Raw genomic sequence first — 21,066 nt, 5'->3', positions numbered from 1 at the left:
CATCAACCCCAAGCAAAGAAGGGACACATCGCCTAAAAGTGTACGAGGGCAACAACATCATGTACGGCATCTTACACAGTATCACACCCAGCCGCAGTCACTGTATGGCATGTCAAAAACTGTGGGCTGAAAACCCATATAATGGGCCAGGGTAACGAAATCTCACCTAATACATCACACTCCTAATCTCAATAGAGAAAATACCCCCTTAATAACAAAGAAAAAAAGCTGTATAGGTGAAGCGCACGCGCACCTCCTGAAATGTTATACGCATGCGCAGCTCTTGTTGTTGTGAGCCCGGGACCCGGAACTAAAGTATCCCGTCACCAGTTCCCGTTACCTATTTAAAAGGCATGCACTGCCGGTGTCATATTCCCTCTGGCAGCCGCATGGATGGGGGCGGCACAGCTACGTGACTACCCGGACGGAATCTCCGTTAACATGAAGGACGTCCATGTACCCAGCTGATGGAGTATTCATCCTTTACCAGTCAGGTTAGCTCCGGGCATAACCAATGACTTCACCTATACAGCTTTTTTTCTTTGTTATTAAGGGTGTATTTTCTCTATTGGGATTAGGAGTGTGATGTATTAGGTGAGATTTCGTTACCCTGGCCCATTATATGGGTTTTCAGCCCACAGTTTTTGACATGCCATACAGTGACTGCGGCTGGGTGTGATACTGTGTAAGATGCCGTACATGATGTTGTTGCCCTCGTACACTTTTAGGCGATGTGTCCCTTCTTTGCTTGGGGTTGATGTGCACACGACTGTGGCACACTTATGTTGTATTAAGTTGCACTGATACACATCCCTTTGTTCTTTCTTTTCTTTTTCCTAGATATTCATCTGGAGCGATTTTCATCGTTGACCTGTTACCATACTGAGGGTGTACAGGCAATTGCCCAGACTGATATTGAGGGTATTTTTAACTTGTTTATGTAATTTTCACGTGCACCTTTTTTTAAAAAAGAATATGGTCCTGATGAAGCGCCACCGACCCTTTGGGCGCAAGAGGCGCGAAACATGTTGGCCTTTGATCCATGATTCCTGGGCGTAATGTACCTTCAGGGTCAATTTTTTAGCAGTTTATTTCTGCTTAGGGTACATCTATATGATTCGCTGCATGATGACCCTCCATATTTTCACAAACTTGCACGCACCCCCCTTTTTTACCCTCTACACCGAACCCACTTTTTTCACACACCCACATGCACCATCCGGCGGTTCTTAAAAGATCTCCGCTTAAGTGACCCTTCGGGGGCCCGTGGGGAATTGCAGCGCCGGCCCCACGAGGAGCAACCGCCCGATGATGAAGCATGACACCTTTCGGGGTGTGTGAGGGCAACAGAGGACATAGAGTGGTCTTCCACTGACCTGGGTGGGTTTTTAACTAGGAACTCTTTCACTCTCTTTTTGCCTCTTTTAGGGCTTGGGTGACTTTTTGCACCCGCCCGTAGGAACTTTGTCCTCCTGGTGATATATACTTAGTCTAGGGAGCATGGACACTGGACCTTTTTTTAGCTCCCAGATCCCCCCTCTTTTTGTTATTTATATTTAGTACGGCGGTGCAGCCGTGGGATCATTTATCTGTAGTTCCTTTTCTTGGGGCACACAAGCCTTGATTATCATCACTTGGGTAATATATGAGTGTTCAACACGACACAGATGTGGCACTACCTGTCCACCATACACCTTACTACTGTTATTTTGGCAGCGATTTTGATGGGGCTGGTCCTCCACGGGCATATATAATGTTAATACATTCACATTTCTCACGTCGATACTCCCCCCCGTTCCATTAGTTTGAAATAACAGTACATTCCTAACCCTGCATGTCACGTGTAGTCTCACTATCATGCATATGTACTGCCAATACTACTATGAATATACCCTTACAAACTATCTTCCACATTTGGTGCGCATGGGAGACATTTCGATCTCATTTTTGGCGGTGCGATGGAGTGGCGTGGTTCCGTGTGTATTTGGCATTCCCTTATTGGGGTAGAGGGGATTAGTTTTCCTCTTACACGCACGCGCACCTCCTGAAATGTTATACGCATGCGCAGCTCTTGTTGTTGTGAGCCCGGGACCCGGAACTAAAGTATCCCGTCACCAGTTCCCGTTACCTATTTAAAAGGCATGCACTGCCGGTGTCATATTCCCTCTGGCAGCCGCATGGATGGGGGCGGCACAGCTACGTGACTACCCGGACGGAATCTCCGTTAACATGAAGGACGTCCATGTACCCAGCTGATGGAGTATTCATCCTTTACCAGTCAGGTTAGCTCCGGGCATAACCAATGACTTCACCTATACAGCTTTTTTTCTTTGTTATTAAGGGTGTATTTTCTCTATTGGGATTAGGAGTGTGATGTATTAGGTGAGATTTCGTTACCCTGGCCCATTATATGGGTTTTCAGCCCACAGTTTTTGACATGCCATACAGTGACTGCGGCTGGGTGTGATACTGTGTAAGATGCCGTACATGATGTTGTTGCCCTCGTACACTTTTAGGCGATGTGTCCCTTCTTTGCTTGGGGTTGATGTGCACACGACTGTGGCACACTTATGTTGTATTAAGTTGCACTGATACACATCCCTTTGTTCTTTCTTTTCTTTTTCCTAGATATTCATCTGGAGCGATTTTCATCGTTGACCTGTTACCATACTGAGGGTGTACAGGCAATTGCCCAGACTGATATTGAGGGTATTTTTAACTTGTTTATGTAATTTTCACGTGCACCTTTTTTTAAAAAAGAATATGGTCCTGATGAAGCGCCACCGACCCTTTGGGCGCAAGAGGCGCGAAACATGTTGGCCTTTGATCCATGATTCCTGGGCGTAATGTACCTTCAGGGTCAATTTTTTAGCAGTTTATTTCTGCTTAGGGTACATCTATATGATTCGCTGCATGATGACCCTCCATATTTTCACAAACTTGCACGCACCCCCCTTTTTTACCCTCTACACCGAACCCACTTTTTTCACACACCCACATGCACCATCCGGCGGTTCTTAAAAGATCTCCGCTTAAGTGACCCTTCGGGGGCCCGTGGGGAATTGCAGCGCCGGCCCCACGAGGAGCAACCGCCTGATGATGAAGCATGACACCTTTCGGGGTGTGTGAGGGCAACAGAGGACATAGAGTGGTCTTCCACTGACCTGGGTGGGTTTTTAACTAGGAACTCTTTCACTCTCTTTTTGCCTCTTTTAGGGCTTGGGTGACTTTTTGCACCCGCCCGTAGGAACTTTGTCCTCCTGGTGATATATACTTAGTCTAGGGAGCATGGACACTGGACCTTTTTTTAGCTCCCAGATCCCCCCTCTTTTTGTTATTTATGTCTTTCTGCATGCCTGCTTTTCACCTACAGAGAAGTGAAACAGAAGAGAGTAGGGTTTTCCCCTTCTGAACCTCTGTTTGGTCATCATGTAAGGGGACCAATGTGCCTTGTGAAGGAAGGATGGGAGAAGCCTCTTGAAGAATCTAAACAAGATAATGTGGACGATGTGCTTGGATTTCATTACAGAATAGCTGAGTACATGGAGAAAGCAAATAAAAACCCTGAGCCACCCAACATTTCAAGAAGCTTGTCAGGCACCCTCACTGCCAACCAGGAGACTATTTGCAGGCAAGTCCTAAATCAGTCTGCTGAGCTCTTCTCCATGACCTCTGGTCAGACTAACTGGTGTGCACATGATGTGGACACCAGTTACAGCCTACCTGTCAAATTAAAAACTACAGGCAGTCTGATTATGGTAAGGAGTGCATCAAAGTTGAAGTAGGCAAGATACTGGAATTGGAAATCATTGAGTCATCTGAGAGTCCCTGGGCCAGCCCGGTTGTTTTAGTCCCCAAACCTCACACCCAGGGTGGAAAGAAAGAGATGAGGTTTTGAATGGAGTATAGGGGCCTCAGTGCTGTGACCAAAACTGATGCACATCCAATTCCTTGGGCTGATGAAATAATTGAAAGGTTAGGAGCAGCCAAATATCTCAGTACTTTTGATCTCACATCAGGGTACTGGCAGATAGGTCTTATCCCTGAAGAAAAAGAAAAATCAGTATTCTCAATCCCAGATGGGCATTATCAGTTTACTTCTTCATGAATGTCCCTACCACCTTCCAACCCTTTAGTGCAGCTTATCTTGATGAAATTGCTGTCTTTAGCTCCACCTGACAGCATTGCTTGATTCACCTTGGCAAGGTCCTTGAGGCTCTGATAAGTGCAGACCTCACTATAGAGGGAAGCAAGTGCCAAATAGGGCAAGGCATGGCTGTGTACTGGGGCCGGTGCCACCTTTTCGGTTGAGGCCAAGTTCAGCCTTCACGACCCAAGATCTTAACAATTCTGGACTGGATAGCTCCAACAACCCAGAACCAAGTCAGGGCATTCTTTGGCTTGACTGGGTGCTTGTAAGAAAACGCACCAGTGTTGACCGCTGCATGTGCAAAGAACAATTACAGGTAAGTGTGGTGTGCGCATGGGGAATCATGAAGAAACTACAATTCCAGGCAGCCTTAGGGGTGCCGTAGCGTCACGCACGTCAGTGACGTCACCGCTACTTCAGGGATCAGCAGAATGGAGCTGGTGCCACTAATCGTGGTTGTTTCCGGAGGGCCTTGATTGCCGACGGGTTGGTAAGGGTGCTTTGCACCAAGCTTCGTTCATGTTTCTGTACTTTAGAGGCAGCACACATTGACTGCTTTAACCACTCATTTTGAGTGTGGATCATGGAGTGCTGCTGTAAGCATTTCGAGATAGCAACTCTCTTTTCCCCAGATACACTCTTGTTGGTGAGCTACACTTACGGTAGGCTCATGCAGAGTGTAAGGTGAGGAGGCTCGTTTGTGGAAACTTTTGTGAATCTCATTGTTACCGGATGGTGGGAGATTATACTGACCATGGTTTTTGATGCCTCATTTATTTGTTGTTACATTACTGCATTGCTGAAAGTCAGCATATGACATTTGGGAGGATTATGGATTGCAATCCTCAAATCATGAGTGGTGTGAAGTAATACTATAGTGCTATCCAACTGCTGCCATATTGACATTATATTCTGGATTACCATCCTTCTGGTTACTGTCACTGTTCTATATTTAGTCTCTTCACAGCGGGGGTTAGAATTAGACTTACCTACGTGGCCTATTCCCTCAGCCCCTGTTAAACCATCCACCTGCATAATAGGGTATGTGTAATTCCTGTAGGCAGACTTGTCTCATTACCTGGAAGGTCTTTTATTATCTTTATGTATTTTCTTGTTTTCTATATGCAAGTAGAGGCATATCTATATGCAGTGGATGGTCTACTACAGACAGCTCTTGGAGCAAAAGGCAGTAAAATGTTTATTTCTTTACAGGTATAAAAGGGGTAGAAATAAAATGATGATATGAAACAGTATGTCAGCATCATAAGTGTTTTCCAAAGACAAGGGTTGATTGTTTTTTTCCCCTTGTTTTGCAGGTCTCCCTCTCCGCTGTTCCCTTCCTTTCCTTCCCCCGCTTGATCACCTTTTTTGTCGATTTATTTGCTATCAGACATAGGGGATGTCAGGAGGTGGACCACAATATCTTCAATACGATCCTGAGGATTCCGTTCTGACAGTACTGCAGAAGGTTTGAGAAGGAATAAAGGTTCATTGTGGCCCCCCCTCACAGAATCAACCTCGATAAAGATGCCCAAAAAGGTTAACTGGATAGTAAGCTGTCGAAAGGCTTTTGACACCCTGAATGAAAGAAGCAATGTGCTCAGCATCCATTCTAAAAGCTCCAGATTATACCAAGCAGTTCATAGTGCAGATAGTTGCCTCTAAACATGGGATAAGAGTGGTCCTATCCCAGACCAATGATGATGATGGCAATGACCAGCTTATTGTTTTTATTGGCAGGAGATTATTTCCCAGAGAGCAGCGTTAGAGTGTCATTGAGAGGGAAGCCTATGGTGTGGTCCCTGAAGACCCTGAGACCATACTTATTTGGTTCTCACTTCCTAGATCAAACTGACCACAGGCCTCTCAGATGGCTCATGCAAATGAAAGGTGAAAACCCCAAACTGTTAAGGTAACTGATAGCTCTAAAGGGAATGGGCTTTACAGTGGAACACAGACCTGGGACTTACCATACCAATGCATATGGCCTTTCCAGGTACTTCCAGTTAGAAGATAAAGACTCTCTTGGAAAAGTTTTGTTTCATCCTTTTTCATTTGAGGGGGGGGGCATGTAGGAAATGGCCTCTTTTGACATGGTTAGCTCCTACTTTTTGCATGGAATATGATGTGGTTTCGAATTAAATTGCACTATGTCACTGCTAACCAGCTTCCTAGTGGCAAACCTCTTTCCTAAAACTGTACCATGATTGGCACAACTTCAGCCACCCCTGTAAATCCTTGTTAAATGGTACCCCTTTTACCTAGGGCATTGGCACTGAATACGGTCCACTAGGGCTTCAGCACAAAGTGTGCCACACTAGGGACTCCTCCCCAAGACCATACAACCTGCCATTGCAGGCTACGTGTCTTTGTGCAGAAAAAACTGAAGAGTCGACATGGCATACATCCTGGTGTGCCATGCCCACAGACACTGCAAGAGGTATAGGTAAGTCACCCCTACTGCAGGCCTTAGTGCCCTAAGGCAGGGTACACTATATCACATGTGTGTTCATATCTGCCTGAGCAGATATGGCTCTACAATATCTAAGTCCATTCTTGGATAGTGTAAGTGCACAGGGAAGCCATATAGAGTACATGAGCTAGCCACCCGTCATTTCGGGTTCCCCAGCACCATGATGGCTTCACTGTACCACCAAGCCCCCCGTCTTAATAAATCCACACTGATGCCAGTGTTGGATTTATTAATAAATGCAAACAGAGGGCTCCTTAGAGGTCCCCCTGAAAACCTAGCAAACACTGGTGTGGTCTCTGACTATTCTTAGTCAGTCTGTCACCACCAGACATGTTTCTGACTGGGTGGGGTGAGAACCTGCACTCTCAATTGCTGGGAACAATGATTACTCTGGGCGTAGGTGCTTCACACCTCCTCCAGGCCTGAATAGCATTCCAAGACAGGAAGCTTCAAGGGCAATGCTGCCTTTGAAATGCAACCCAGGCATCTCCAGATAGTGGAAGATGCCAACCCCCTGTCCTGTTCCACTTTTGGCAGGGAGACAGGTGGGAAAATGTATGAGATTCGGAGGTGGGTTCATATTCAGCCAGCAACTCCCCTAAGATGGGGCAGGTAATGTGAACCCCATCTTTCTAATTCCTCCATCTTGAGATACAAGGAATTAACCTATCAGGGTCAAAGATGTGTCCCTTCCCACAGGAAGTGGTCACATAGAGGGTGTAGACACCATAAAGGTAGGTAGCCCATTGTCAACTACATGTCACCCTCTTTCTTGCCCCTAAATTTCACATCAAGGTGGCATCCTGGGACCTGAACTTCAGATTTGATGGACCTAAGAAAAAAACGGGCAAAGAAGAGCTGCTGACCCGAGAACGGAGTACCTGCTGCAGAATTTGGCACAAAACCCTGCATACTGCCTTCAGGACTCAACCATTGTGGTGTGCTGACACGTCCTGCTGCTGTGAGGCCTCCAAGAACCCTGGAGCACCTCCAGTCCTCCAACATTCATCAGAGAACTCCCTTGGAGTAGAGGAAGTACTCCTCTGCAAACCACAGGACGAAACCCACAGAGTATGAATTATCGACTTTCTGCTCCCCAGCAATGCCGCCTCAGCAACCAAACCAGAAGTGGTACACCAGCTTCAAAGGATCAGATCTGTCCTCCCACCAAGTCAGAGGACACCAGGACCTAGCAGAGCAGTGCCATAGCAATATCCAAGGTACCAGACCACCTGTGACCAACTCTGAGACGAAGAGTCCCAGACGGACTGCTACTGCCCAAGAAGCAAGCCTTGAAGCAGAGAGCCCAGCTAACCTATCTACTCTGCACCCAGCCCAGTCCTGGTTACAGATGAACCACCTGTGTTCCCATGGTCCAGAGGCCCTTCCAACCCGATCTCTCATTTGGGGGCCCCTGGCAATACCTGTAAGTCCCCCTGTGCAGCCTGTCTTTAGGTGGCTCACCTTTTTCATAGCTCACCAGCCATCAAGGACCTCAGCACCCTGCTCCTGACTGAATCCAGGATGCTCAAGACAATGTGCTGGTGGAACATTGGACATTGGCCTGTTGCTAATCTAAACTTCAAAGGTGAATTCCTAGAACTGACTGGACGATTTTATCTAAAGCAAGGAGAAGGTCCTTATGTGTAGAGGGAGGTTGTTCCATGGGTTGGGTGTAAGGTATTATAAGGTTAACCCTCCTGTTCTGAATATGCAGATGTGGGGTGTGTGTGTGAGAAAGAGAGAGGCAGAGTGAGGGTGTCTGATGTGCTGGTGGAAGTGAATGCAAGAATTGAAGTATGCTGGCCTAATGTTGCACAGTGCCTTTTATGTATGTATGAGTAGTTTGAATTGGCAGTGTTGGTGTTTCGGCAGCTCGTGGTGATTTCTGAGGTGAGCATGATGTGGAGTTAGGTCCACGATGAGTCTTGCAGCGGTGTTCTGGATGGTCTGGATACACTTAATTAGGAGGTTTGGGATTCCAGCATAGAGTGTGTTGCCATATTCAAGTCTGCTAATCATAAGGGCTTTAGTGATTGTATGTCTCCTTCTCTTGGGAATCCAGCTGAAGATTTTCTTAAAGATGCATTGCATATGGACATTGGAGGAGCTAACTACGTTCACCCTAAGAGGCCATGCTGAGTTTGTCATCTAATGTGATCCCCAGGTTGAGTGCATGATGGGTGGGTGATGGAGTAGTCCCAAGCTCTGATGGTCAGGAAGTAGAGTTTGAGAAAGAGTTTTTGTTCCCAAAGATCAGCACTTCTGTGCTATCCGTGTTGAATTTCAGGCAGTTGCTTCACATCCATTCTGCTACTTGGGTAATGCATTTGGTGAAGTTGGATCTTGTCATGAGGGATTGTCTGATATGGAGAGGGGAGTTGGGTCACATTGGCATGGGAGAGGATGGAGATGCCGTGGGCTCTGATGATGTCTGTAAGTGGTGTCATGTAAATATTGAACAGGGTGGGGCTGAGGAATGATCATTGAGTGACTCTACTGATCAGGTCATTAGGCTCTGATGTGTAGAGAGGGAAAGTCTGACTCGTCAGTTCTGTTTGTGAAGAAGGAGCATATCCATTCAAGGGCCGTGGCTTGGATGTCCGTGGCAGGAATTGCCTTACAGATATAAAGGTTTGCCTGATTTGTCATCACCCCCGTGACACCTATATAAATCATGTTGCGGTATATTCTCCTGTTACTATCCTTTAAAGCATGATGAAACCTTTTTCTTGACCATGGTATTATCTTTGTCTACTATATCATCCTCTTGTAGCTACCAATGCTTAGTGCTTTATAATCATGTTACCTATCAAAGTTTAGTGAATCCATGTACCTTGTAAAAGTTGCGCTTTAATTGTTATGCCTTTAATTGTATGCGCATTAACCTCTGTAAACCAAGCCGATGCAGTTTTAGCTTTGTATCGGTTTGATTTGGCTTCCTGTTGTCAAAAAAAACAGGACGACACAACACAGGCTCCTGATCACGTTGTCTCACGTCAGAACACGTTTCTGCTAACGCCAAGACAACGCCCTGTGCATTGGCGTCGTGTCGTCGTGGAAACCCCAAATACTCATCGTTGGAATTCTATGACCACGCCCATCATCCCGATGTCGAGCCTGACTTCAACTAAGGAATCTCCATCACAGAGAACATTTGTGTAGTCAGCTAAGTGAACGTTTCTGCTTAGCAGTTTTATTCTTTTATGTTGACATTTTAAAGACCATTCGTTATTCTTTTACGCTGACAATTTAAAGACCATTTGTTTGTGACTGCAGTTTAAGTTTTAAATACGCATTTATGCATAACTGAAGAAGTGCTTAGTTTATAGGAGTATTTCTGTTGGAATCATTTTCTGTTGATATAAAGTGTTCTGAAGAAGTATTCAGCATTTGTCATCGAGCTATACAGGTGAGACAAGCTATCAAAAGAGCATGTTATTACGTATGAGCAGTCGATGTTCCCCTTCTTATGGATGTTATTTTCTTGCATTGTAGCGTATAAAGAAACAGTTGTCCCTATCCTATTACACTAAAAGACCTGTCAGCAAGGAAATACAGTTTCCCAATCTTGCCGCTTTTGGTTAGAGGTAACTTCTAAGACAGTTTTAAGATATTATCTAGTTAGTAAGTTTATTTGATCAGTGTGGTTATAATATCACTCTTTCCTAAAGATAAAGGAGACAACAAGACTATGTACACCCAGAAATAGATGTTGGCTGACCCAGGAGGCAGAACGTAGCAGTGTCTTCTGTTTCTTTGTCTTCCGGGTCTAAATCCCCTTCCCCCTGGACACCTGCCAGGGCTTCTGATCTCTAAGCAGGGCTGAGAGGTGTTCCGGTAGGGTTGGAGAACTATTCAGCACCCCTGCAGACGATCCTGGTTTTCAGGTGAGTGCTTGGCCACACACCTCATAGCCTGTGCAATGAAGTCTTATGATGAAGTTGCAGTGCGACATGGTTTCGAATGCTGCTGAAACGTTCAGCAGTATGAGGGCAATGGTTTCAGCCTAAGAGAGTGCACATCTCGTCAGTGCTGTCTCTGTGCTGTAATTGCTGCAGATCTGAACTGGGAGTGGTCAAAAAGATTGTGGAGCTCCAGATGGTTGGCGAGTAGCTGGTTGATTGCTTTCTCTATCACCTTTGCTGGGTACAGTAGTAGGGAGATGGGTCCGAAATTACTTAGTTCATTGAGCTCAGCCAATGTTTTTTCAGGAGGGCTGTAACGTCAGCACTTCCATTCCTCTGGTAAAGTCGCAGACTTGATAGAGGAGCTGATGATGTGGTTGTGGTATTTGGTGATCATGGGTACTCTTACATTGTTGAAACTGATCTGGACATGAGTCTGTGGGTGCCCTGGAATGGATGGTCTTCATAAATGGTGTGTTCTCCAGTTGGTGAAATGTCTGTCCAAGTCGTGAATGTGCAGTTTTATGATGATGTCCTCTGAGTTCAGTTGCTTTGCAAAGTTATTGTTAATATTTTTGATTTTGTTGTTGAAGCGATTTGAAAGGTCATCGCTGTGTTACTGGGAAGAGGTGATGGAGTTGAATGATGTGTCGAAGCATGAATTCCTTGATGAGGTCAAATATTTCTTTGCTGTTGTTGGAAGTAGCTTTGATCCTAACTGTGTGAGGGCTATTCTCTTAGTAACTCCCAGGAGATGATGGTAGTCCCCTTTGACGTTAGTCCTCCTCCTACCTCCTCTGCTCTTAATCTTCTCTCTCATGTTTTCCTTCTGTGTCTTCATCCCAACTCCCTGTAGCCCCACTTACCACACCCCTGAGATCATCCTCCCTCCAAGGACCTACATAATGGCAGCCATTGCATGACAACCCCTGGTCAGGTCACCCACCAATGCTACTTTGCAAAGGCCCTCCTTGCACTAGACCCTGGATGCTCCTCCACTCACTGCTGTTGCACCGTACCTCAAAGCATGGGAGGACCCTTTCTTGCTCCCACTGTCAATTATCCTGCAGCAACTTGGCACCACTCCCCCTCCCAGACTCCCTAGTCACCATCTGCCTTTCTACTATAGCATAGCATGTTTCTGCCACCTTTCAAACTATTCTTTGCAGTTTTTGTGTAGCGGCTCGAGCCCTGCGACTGTCAGATAGTGTTCCATCCTTGTGCATCATAATGCACTGAAAGATAGCCTTTAGGGTTGGCGGATTCAAATCCGTGAGTACCTCAATGTTTCCCCTACCAAATGAGCTACTGTCAGCGAGAAGTCCCAGTTTAAGTCTTTACCCACAACTGATAGACTCCTACCCCTTCTGGCCATCTTATAGGCTGTTGCTAGAGTGCTACCATCAGGGGTATCGCTTGGCTCACCAGGTGCAATGCCCCTGATTCATCTGCTGAGTCTGAATCCTCCTCAGACTACTCTGTTCCAACCCATAATGAGAAAAATCACTCATTAGCATCAGGATCCGAGCAGGCTTTCTTAGCCGCTGCCTTTGTGCTTTTATAATATCTGTGGGCCTTGAGAGATGTAAACTTTTTACTGGGCTCTGTATTCATATTTTTAGTCCGGGAGCAATCCCATGAATTATAGGCCTTTTTTCCTTGCTGCTTGCCAATTGCATGCCACCCTCCTCTGTTTCTGCCAAAGTCCCTTGTATTCCTGTGCCCTTAACATTATCAGCCCCCTCCGTTGCCATGTGTTGGCTGGCAACATCACTTAACAGAGACATAGTGGTATGGTTTACCTCCAGTTCTGTTTCAGGTTGCTCAGAAGGATTGCCTTTCATACAATCGACAGTCCCACCTTGGTCTTTACTGGGCACTGATTGTTATGAACCCACTAATGAAGCCACCACCTTTACCTCAGTCAGTTGCCTTGTCTCCACCATCGGTGTGCAGAGTAAATCTGCAATTGTAGGGTTGGACAAATGAGGGATGGAAGAGGCAGCTGAGTCTCCTTTTCTTTTCTTCTCCGGCCGATCCACTTTTCTGCCTGGCTGCCCCCGATGGGCACTCTGCCTTCCTGGCCCACGGCCGGCATTTTCAATGGTTTCTCCATTGAGGCTGGCCAGGGTCGCCACATACTGTGAGCACTATTTTCTTCCCCTGCCTCCCACTCCCGTTGTGCGTGCCTTCTCACCCGCCCACACTCCCACCTGCAATGCAATTGGTCTCGCATAAATGCCAGTCCTATTGCATTGCAAATGCTTGTTTGCTACCAGGACCGCTCTCATGCAGGAATCGCTCCTAGGCACCCCGGGTTGCTGTGGACGCATGCGCAGAGTTGGTTCTTTCCTGCAGGATCAGTCCATGCAGGAATTCCAAGTCTCTGAGGGTGCATGCACACTGCTGGCGGGCGCTGGCAGAAACGTTGCCCCTCAGGCCAGCGCAGCGAGTACTGCAACCATGGAGGATGTCCCCACCCTGGAGAAGCCGGTGGCCGAGCTGACGGTGATGGACGTGTAGGACTTCAAAGATTCCAGTTTACTGACAAAGATTGAGAAATTGAAAAAAGATCTGGCACGCTTCTCACATGACAAAGTGGACCCGTTCACCAGTGATAACGACACCCTGCCAGAATTCAACAGAAAAAGACAACAGTAAGGGTCAAACTACTCGTCCACCGGTTCTGAAGAAGGGTCGAGTGACTCAGATTCGTCAACCAAAAGTGGACAACAAAACAGAGGTTGTGGAAAAAAAAACTGGTCGAACTGGCGGAATGGTCCACTAGCCCCACAGTATCAACAATGGTGACCTCCTAGCCCCTGGGGTTTTCCAACACCTGCGTTTCAGCCCCAAATGGGACCGTTTCAACCTCACCCTCAGAGTTACACCAACCAGCCTTTTTTAGGATTTGGCCGAGGGCGCTCCAGAGGAAGACGGAGAATTCAACAGGCCCATGTACACTGGAGCCCTCCCACCTTCTCCCAGGAACACCTGCAGCAACAAGAAAAAGCCCTCCCGCAACCAGGGACCAGTGCGGAGGCAACTTAGTAGTGGACCCTTTTCAGACACAGTGTGAACTGGCCAAGTTCTTTCGCAAAATACGTTTGCACTTTTTCTTCAAAGACAAAGAAGTAAAAGTATCTTTAGAAACAGAAGATGCAAATACTGGTTTGAAAAAACGTTCTACGTTCAACCCACCCGCGCACCCTGTGCAAGCTCAAGTCTTGATTTTCGAGAAGGCAGTAAGTGAAGATGTAACTACAATGTGCACCACTGTTAATAGATCTTATAACAACCTTCCAAGAAAGGAACAACAGGCAATCCGCACTCTGACAATGGACGACGAAATAACGATCAACAAAGCTGACAAAGGCGGCGCCATTCTCATTTTGGACACTGCAACGTACCGCACTGAGTGCCTACGTCAACTAGAGGACAGAAGGTTTTACCGCCCTCTTAGAACTGAGAGGATTAAAAGGGTTATCTCCGATATGATTGAAGAAGCGACCAACAAAGGCTGGATTACTACTCAGGAAGCTACTTTTCTGCAAACTCCATACCCAGTGATGTCATACTTTTTTTTAATTTTTTTTTATTTTTCAAAAACCTTTATTCAGTCGGAAATAAGCAGTACACAGCCCCTGTGCCTACAACCAGCAACTGGCCGGCAGCGTAATGTACAAACTGGATGATGGTGAAGTACACAGCTGTCCGCCTACAACCCCTCCAGGGGCCGGCAGCGTTACAGTAAACATTAATGCAACAGTATGATATTCAATAGGGCTGCAACATACTTTACGTCATGTGATATGTATTTGTCAGTAAACCGTATAAACCAGTACAATTTGTGCATAGGTTGAGTCCATATAGTGTAGTGGCCTGGTATGTCATACCTGAGGAATATAGTAGATCATGGTCACAGTGGTACCTGCTTAGTTGTCTATGGAGACATTAGGGATGGCTACAACCCCGTCGCCTTTCTGCACCCACAAAGCGGGGCATGCCAGCTCTCGGAGGGATCAGCAGTTATCAACGGGAGCTCCGGCCTGCCGGTCAAGAGTAAGATCTAGGACCTCCCCTACCTAACAGAGTCTTACATCCCCCACCTCTCAAGTGGCGTGACCCAGTGGAATCAGCAGTGTAGAATTCGAGCAATCGGGTAAGTGAAGGTGCGCTATGTCTGCGGGTGTGATAATAGATATGTCGTAAGGGGACTCCAAATGTCTACCGGTCTGGACGCTGTGGGCAGTAGCTCAGCATAGCAGAGCAGCGTATCTTGGCAGTGCACCATGTTTTCGATCCAGTCTTTGTATTTAGGAGCCCTGCCCCTTCCCCACCTGCAGGCGATTAGCCTCTTCGCAATGAGGAAAGCAATAGTGGCAAACCGACGAACCGGTTTCTTGATGGTTTTCGTGTAACCCAGCAGTGCCTGCACCGGAGATGGCGTAAGTGAGACTCCTATCATTTCCGAAATACCTGAATATATTTGTCGCCAATAGTCGGCTATTTCCCCGCAGCCCCAAGCCATGTGCAAAAAATCTGCCGCTGGTGTGCGGCAGCGCCAACAGAGATCGTCACCCCGGAGGCCTACCCTACACATGTGAGCTGGAGTACAATAAAGCCGATGCAGGAACTTATAGTGGATAACCCTGAATCGACTACTGGAGGAGATCTGTGCGGTCTGGAGACAACAATAACTCCAAAGTTCGTCTTCTATGGGTGTTCCTAAGTCAGCCTCCCATTTATTACGGGCCCTGCAGATTCCCGGGTCGGACACCGTGCGTATAGAGTGATATAGATTAGAGACCACGTGTGCCGGAGTGGCAGCTTTAAGCAGCTGATGTAAGGGTTCTAAAGTGGGTGGTTCTTCCGGAAATCCCTCAGTCAGCGATCGCACCCCCCCACGCAGACGAATGTAAAGAAAAGTATCCATGGGAGTGGGTGTGAGGTCTGCTAGCATGTGCGTCTGAGACCGAAATAGTCCGTTATGATATAAGTCTCCCCACGTCTTAATGTTGAGTTTGGCCATAAATTTCTTAAATAGTTGTTCCTGCAGAATGGGTAGCAGGGGATGATATGCCAGGGGCAACAGAGGAGAATACAGCAGTGTCATTCCGGCTTCTTTTGCTATCTTTCGCCACGCGAGGGCTGAGCTGGAGACTGTGGTGTGGTGTGCAGTTCTAGCCTCCGGCGCACTAAAGATGGCCCCCTCTAGTGGGATAGGATCCACTAACCAGTGTTCCACCGCTATATGTGGCATAAAGGGAGTGGGGTGGATCCAATGGTGAACATAATGGGCCTGAGCGCTGTAGTAATAAAGTTCGAGCTCCGGTAAATCGAAGCCCCCCTGTGCGAATGGACGAGTCAATATGTCCCAGCTCAGGCGCGGCCACTTCCCTCCCCACACCAGTCGGATGAGCTCGGAGCGCAGAAGGCGGAAGAAGGACCTGCCCGGGTAATATGGGATATTTAAGAAGAGGTAAAGTAGCTTGGGAAGGATCACCATCTTAATGAGAGATGCCCGCCCTGCAAAAGAGAGAGGCAGCGTGATCCATCTGGTCACGCAAGTTTGGATATGGTCAAACGTGCGGCCATAATTCATCCGCATCAGTTCCGCCCGATCACGAGAGAGTAGAATGCCCAGGTACCGGACCTCATCCTCACACCATCTCAGAGGGTAATCTAGTTGAAACGGCTGGGCGGCCGCGGTGAGTGGGAATATGGTGGATTTGCCCCAATTAATGTGTATACCTGACATGCCAGCAAACCGAATGAATTCCCTCAAGATAGGGTTAAGGTTAGTAGCAGGGTCGCGGATGTACAGCGTGATGTCGTCCGCATACAATGATATGAGCACTTCCCTCTGAAGACATCGCAGAGCTCTTTCCCGGTGATGCTGTCGAAGACGAGCAGCAAGCGGTTCCATCGCTATGGCGAACAATAATGGAGAGAGGGGGCACCCCTGACGAGTCCCCCTAGATACAGCAAAGGCCTCAGAAATCCGACCGTTCACCCCCACCCGAGCCACTGGTCTGCTGTAAAGGATACCGACCCATTGCGTGAATCCTATCGGCATCCCCATGTTCCGCAGGATACATTGGAGATAGTCCCACTCCAGGGAGTCAAACGCCTTGGTGGCGTCCAGTAGGACAGCCGCCAGAGGCAGGTTCGGGTCCACATTATCAACTATAGAGAAGAGGGTACGGAGGTTGTGGGAGGTGGCTCTGCCGGGGACAAATCCCGCTTGGTCTGCCAGTACCAGGCCCCCCAGTATTAGCTGCAGGCGATTGGCCAGCACTTTGGCCAAAATTTTTGCATCGCAATTGATTAATGAAAGGGGACGGTAGGAGTCGCAGTGTTGAGGCGGTTTCCCGGGTTTTAGAAGCGAGGTAATTAGAGCTTCCTGCATGGAGGGGGGAAGTGTGCCGGATTCATGAGCTTCCATATAAACCTCACGAAGCACCGGCGCAAGCAGATCCACGTATGCCTTGTAGAAGTCCATAGGCAAGCCGTCCAGGCCCGGGGCCTTCCTGGGTGTCATCTGCCTGATAGCGTCCCTAATTTCGTCCAGGCCTATGGGTTCAGCCAAGAACTCCCGGTGACGATCTGAAAGCCAACCCAGCGTCAGCTCCCTCAAGTAGTCGTCCATATCCAGTGCACCCACCCTGGTAGTTGAGTAAAGGGCCGAATAATGGGCAGTGAAGGCAGCCAGGAGCGAGTCCGAGTCCCGCAGAGGCACCCCGTCGTCTCCCTCCAGCTCCAAAACGAAATTTGAGCCTCGTGGGGGTCGAACTATTCCCGCCAGAAATTTCCCGGGCCGCTCTCCCTCCCCATAAGCCCTGGCCCTGAAGTATTTGCCCCGGAATTTGACCTCTCTCTCGGCGGTGGAGGTGTAGTCTGATAGAGCCTTCCTGTATTGTGCCTGTGTATCCGAGTCGGTGGCAAAGTCAGGTCGGGTTTCTAGCGTGTGTAATGTAGTTTCCAATGTGCGCAATGTGGCACGCAAAGTTCTCAGCACTCCAGAGCTCTTTGAGATGCAGATGCCCCGCACCGTGACCTTCAGCGCTTCCCAGAGAGTAGCAACTCGCTCCACCGAACCCTTGTTGTGAGTAAGAAAGTCGGCAATCTCCTGACCTAATTCAGAGCGGAATAGTTCATCGAGTAAAATTTTTGGTTGGAGTCGCCAGGAGGGTGGCCTTCCCATTATATCCGGTAAGCGGAGCTTAATCAACACCGGGGAGTGGTCCGAAAACGTGCGAGCCACGTGTTGGACCGCGACCAGTGAGGGTGCCAAACCTCTGGACACTAAAATGTAATCCAGTCTGGCCCACGTGGCATGAGCGGTATTCCAGTGTGTGCCCTCCGTCTGAGTCGGATGTAAGTGGCGCCAGGTATCTACGATGTCCTGAGTGTCACAAATGTCACGTAGGTATCTGTGTGTGTTGGTGTAGTGTTGGGCAGAGGGGTTGGACCTATCCAGAGCGGGATTAAGCACAGCATTAAAATCTCCCCCCCAAATAAGATGTGTGGAGCCCACCTCCCTGATCTTGTTCCAGAGAGCAATGAAGCTGCTCGGGTCATCACAGTTAGGGCCATATGAGCAGGCAAAGGTGACAGTTTCAACTCCCATCCTACCCCAAGCCATGCAATACCGTCCCTCCCGGTCTACAGCGTCACCCATGGAAACATAAGGGACATTCCTTTTTATCAGGATTGCAGTGCCTCTCGCATAGGACGAGTAGGAAGCAAAGGCAGAGTGCGCTGCCCACCTGGTGGCAAAGGAACCCCTGCGTCGGGGATCCATATGGGTCTCCTGTAAGAAGGCGACCTGGGCCCCCAGCCTGTCAAGGGCTCCCAGAATTTGTCTCCGCTTTCTAGGGTCTCCCAGTCCTCTGACATTCCAGGTGATAACGGAGAGCAGTCCCCCCCCCATTGATATCAAGGTTCACGGCGTGACTCATATTTGCCGATAGGTGAAGAATAAGTCAGGGGACGCACTGTGCCGTCCCCTCTGTGGTACCACTGTGCAGTTAAGGTGTCGGACGTTGTATCAACACTATGCCGAGTAACCGTATCAGTATTTACTTCAAACCAAACAAGAACAACTCCTTGAAATCCTCCCCGCCCTCCCACTCCGACAACCCCAACCCGTCGGGCATCTCCCCCACCCCACTTAATCCCACAACATCGAATCATATTCTACTGGGGAATACCCAATTGGGGGACACAAGGGCTCCGGACCTGCCTCCAACTCCCCCGGTATTGCACCCGCTGTCCGCTAGCGGTAGTAGCCTGCGGAGAAACGCGGGAGGGGGAGGTAGGTGCCAGGGCAAAATACAGGTGTAGTGCACATCCAGGAAACCATGAGATAATTAAAGCTCAACTGTTTGTAGCCCATCAAGTCCAGGCTAGAGCATAGAGCAGCCAACATAGCGAGCGCCCGGGCCTAAACCCCAGGCGAGAGCAGAGCACACTTTCAGCAATATGAGGAACCAGAGCAGCAGATGTGAAGATCATGATCAGTCAAGAGCAGAAGTGGGCGAACTAGAGCCAGCCCCCTCCGACGGGGGCCCAGCAGCTCCGCGGGCTCGCCTGCGGTCTTTCAGGAAGAGTTCCACCTGAGAAGGGTCCTGAAAAATGTGGGGCTTGCCCTGATGGAGAACCCTAAGCCGGGCCGGGTATAACATGGAGTATTGGATTCCGCTTTGCATAAGTCGTTTTTTGACCGGTCCAAATTTACGGCGCGCCTCCTGCACCGATTGCGTGAAATCCGGAAAGAAGGAGAGGGTGATGTTTTCGAACTGGACAGGCTGCTTCTCCCGGGCGAGGCGGAGTAGGGTATCGCGGTCTCTATAGTTCAGAAATCTGATAAGTACAGGCCGTGGGGGGGCTCCCGGCACAGGGCGAGGGCCCAAGGCACGATGCGCCCGCTCTACCACCAACTGTGATGAGAAGGCATCTGCGCCAAACAGGTCAGCAAGCAGTTTTTCAATGAAAAGTTCCATTTTGCCTACCGCGGTGGACTCCGCCAGCCCGAGAAGGCGCACGTTATTGCGGCGCGATCGCGCTTCTAAGTCCTCTTTCTTGTCGGCGATCACCTTAAGCAGTCTCTCCATCTGCGATACTTTGGCTTCGGTGGCCGTTGCCCCATCCTCCAGGCCAGAGATCCGCTGTTCAGACTCCTTGACTCGCTCCTCCTGTTGATCAAGTCTATGCACCACTGAGTCGAGGCGGCGGGACATACCGTCAATTTTGGAGTCTATGGAGGTTAGGCTCGTTTGCATGTTAAGTAAAAGCGCCTTCCAGTCCACTTCTTCAGTATCCCTACCATCGGAATCGCCGTCTCCCGGCGGCGGGGCACGGGATTTTTTCTTTGGAGTGTCAAAGGGGAGCCGAGACTGCTTAGTATCTGTCTTCCCCATTATGGTAAGTTAGCAGGTCTGAAGTGCCTCGTAGGTGCGTCGGTATGGGAAACCTTCTTCGGAGTTGCTACGACCACGCCGTGTAGTTAGATAGGGTGCAGCGTTCGCCCCCGGTTCCACCCGGTGTCAGCGGATGAAAGTGCACTAGATTGGCAAGAGGGGGGGGGTCACCCCATCCAAGGCGTCGACTGTGGTGCTCTGTCTCGAAGTGGGGGCCCAGTGCCTCGCCACGGGTCCACTAGCCCCACTCCACAGCGGCCCCAAGAGTCCAGGGGGGACGGCGCAATCCGGTGCAGCAAGTGGGAGCAGCCCGGGTCAGGGTCCCAATCCACCGGGCATATCGGTCGCTTGGTTCAGCAATGAAGCGGGCCAGTAGCGTCGCTCCCCGCGGGCCCCACCGAGCCTCAGGAGCCCAGCCGGTGTCGGAAGGATCGCACCCCCAGCAGGGTCCCCCCGGGTCAGGCACGGCTCCACCCAGGCAGCGAGCAATTCTCCGTTGTGGTTCGGGAGGAGGAGGGGGGGAATAAGGGGGGGGCCCCCGGCAGCTCGGAGCCCAACCTTCTCGTAATTTCAGGGCGATATTCGGGCCGGAGACGCAGCCCCCCCCGTCCCCAGAGGCCAAGTTCTGGTATGCAGGGGCCGCAGGCAGCGCCACCCCAACGACCCTCCAGCTCCACTCCACCTTACCGGCACTCTGGGAGGGCAGCCACAGCCCCCGGGGGTCCCGACTCGAGCCCCGATCACCTCTCGTCCCCTTCTGCAGGCGCAGCGTCTCACGGCCTTCCGCCCACGTGGGAGCCACGGCCTCGCGTGCACACCTCCGCCGGTCGTCTCGCGTCGCAGGGTCCACAGCTGCTCCCGCTGGAAGTTGCGGCGGCTCTTGCTCCGGGTGCACTCTGCCGAATGGCCCAGGACTCGCCACAGGTGTGCCGCAGCTCCAGCCCAACACTCGGCGTTGGTCAGATGTTGGTTTCCATGGTGCAGGATGGGCTGATGAAGGGGAATCTCGCCCGGCTGGCGGGAGCCTCACGAATGTGCGGCCATTACAGTCCGGCGCCCTCTAGCGCCCCCCCCAGTGATGTCATACTTTTCTGTACTGCCAAAAGTGCA

Source organism: Triturus cristatus, chromosome 3_2 (assembly GCF_964204655.1).
Source record: "Triturus cristatus chromosome 3_2, aTriCri1.1, whole genome shotgun sequence".
Taxonomy (NCBI): domain Eukaryota; kingdom Metazoa; phylum Chordata; class Amphibia; order Caudata; family Salamandridae; genus Triturus; species Triturus cristatus.
Note: the sequence above shows the minus strand (reverse complement) of the source record.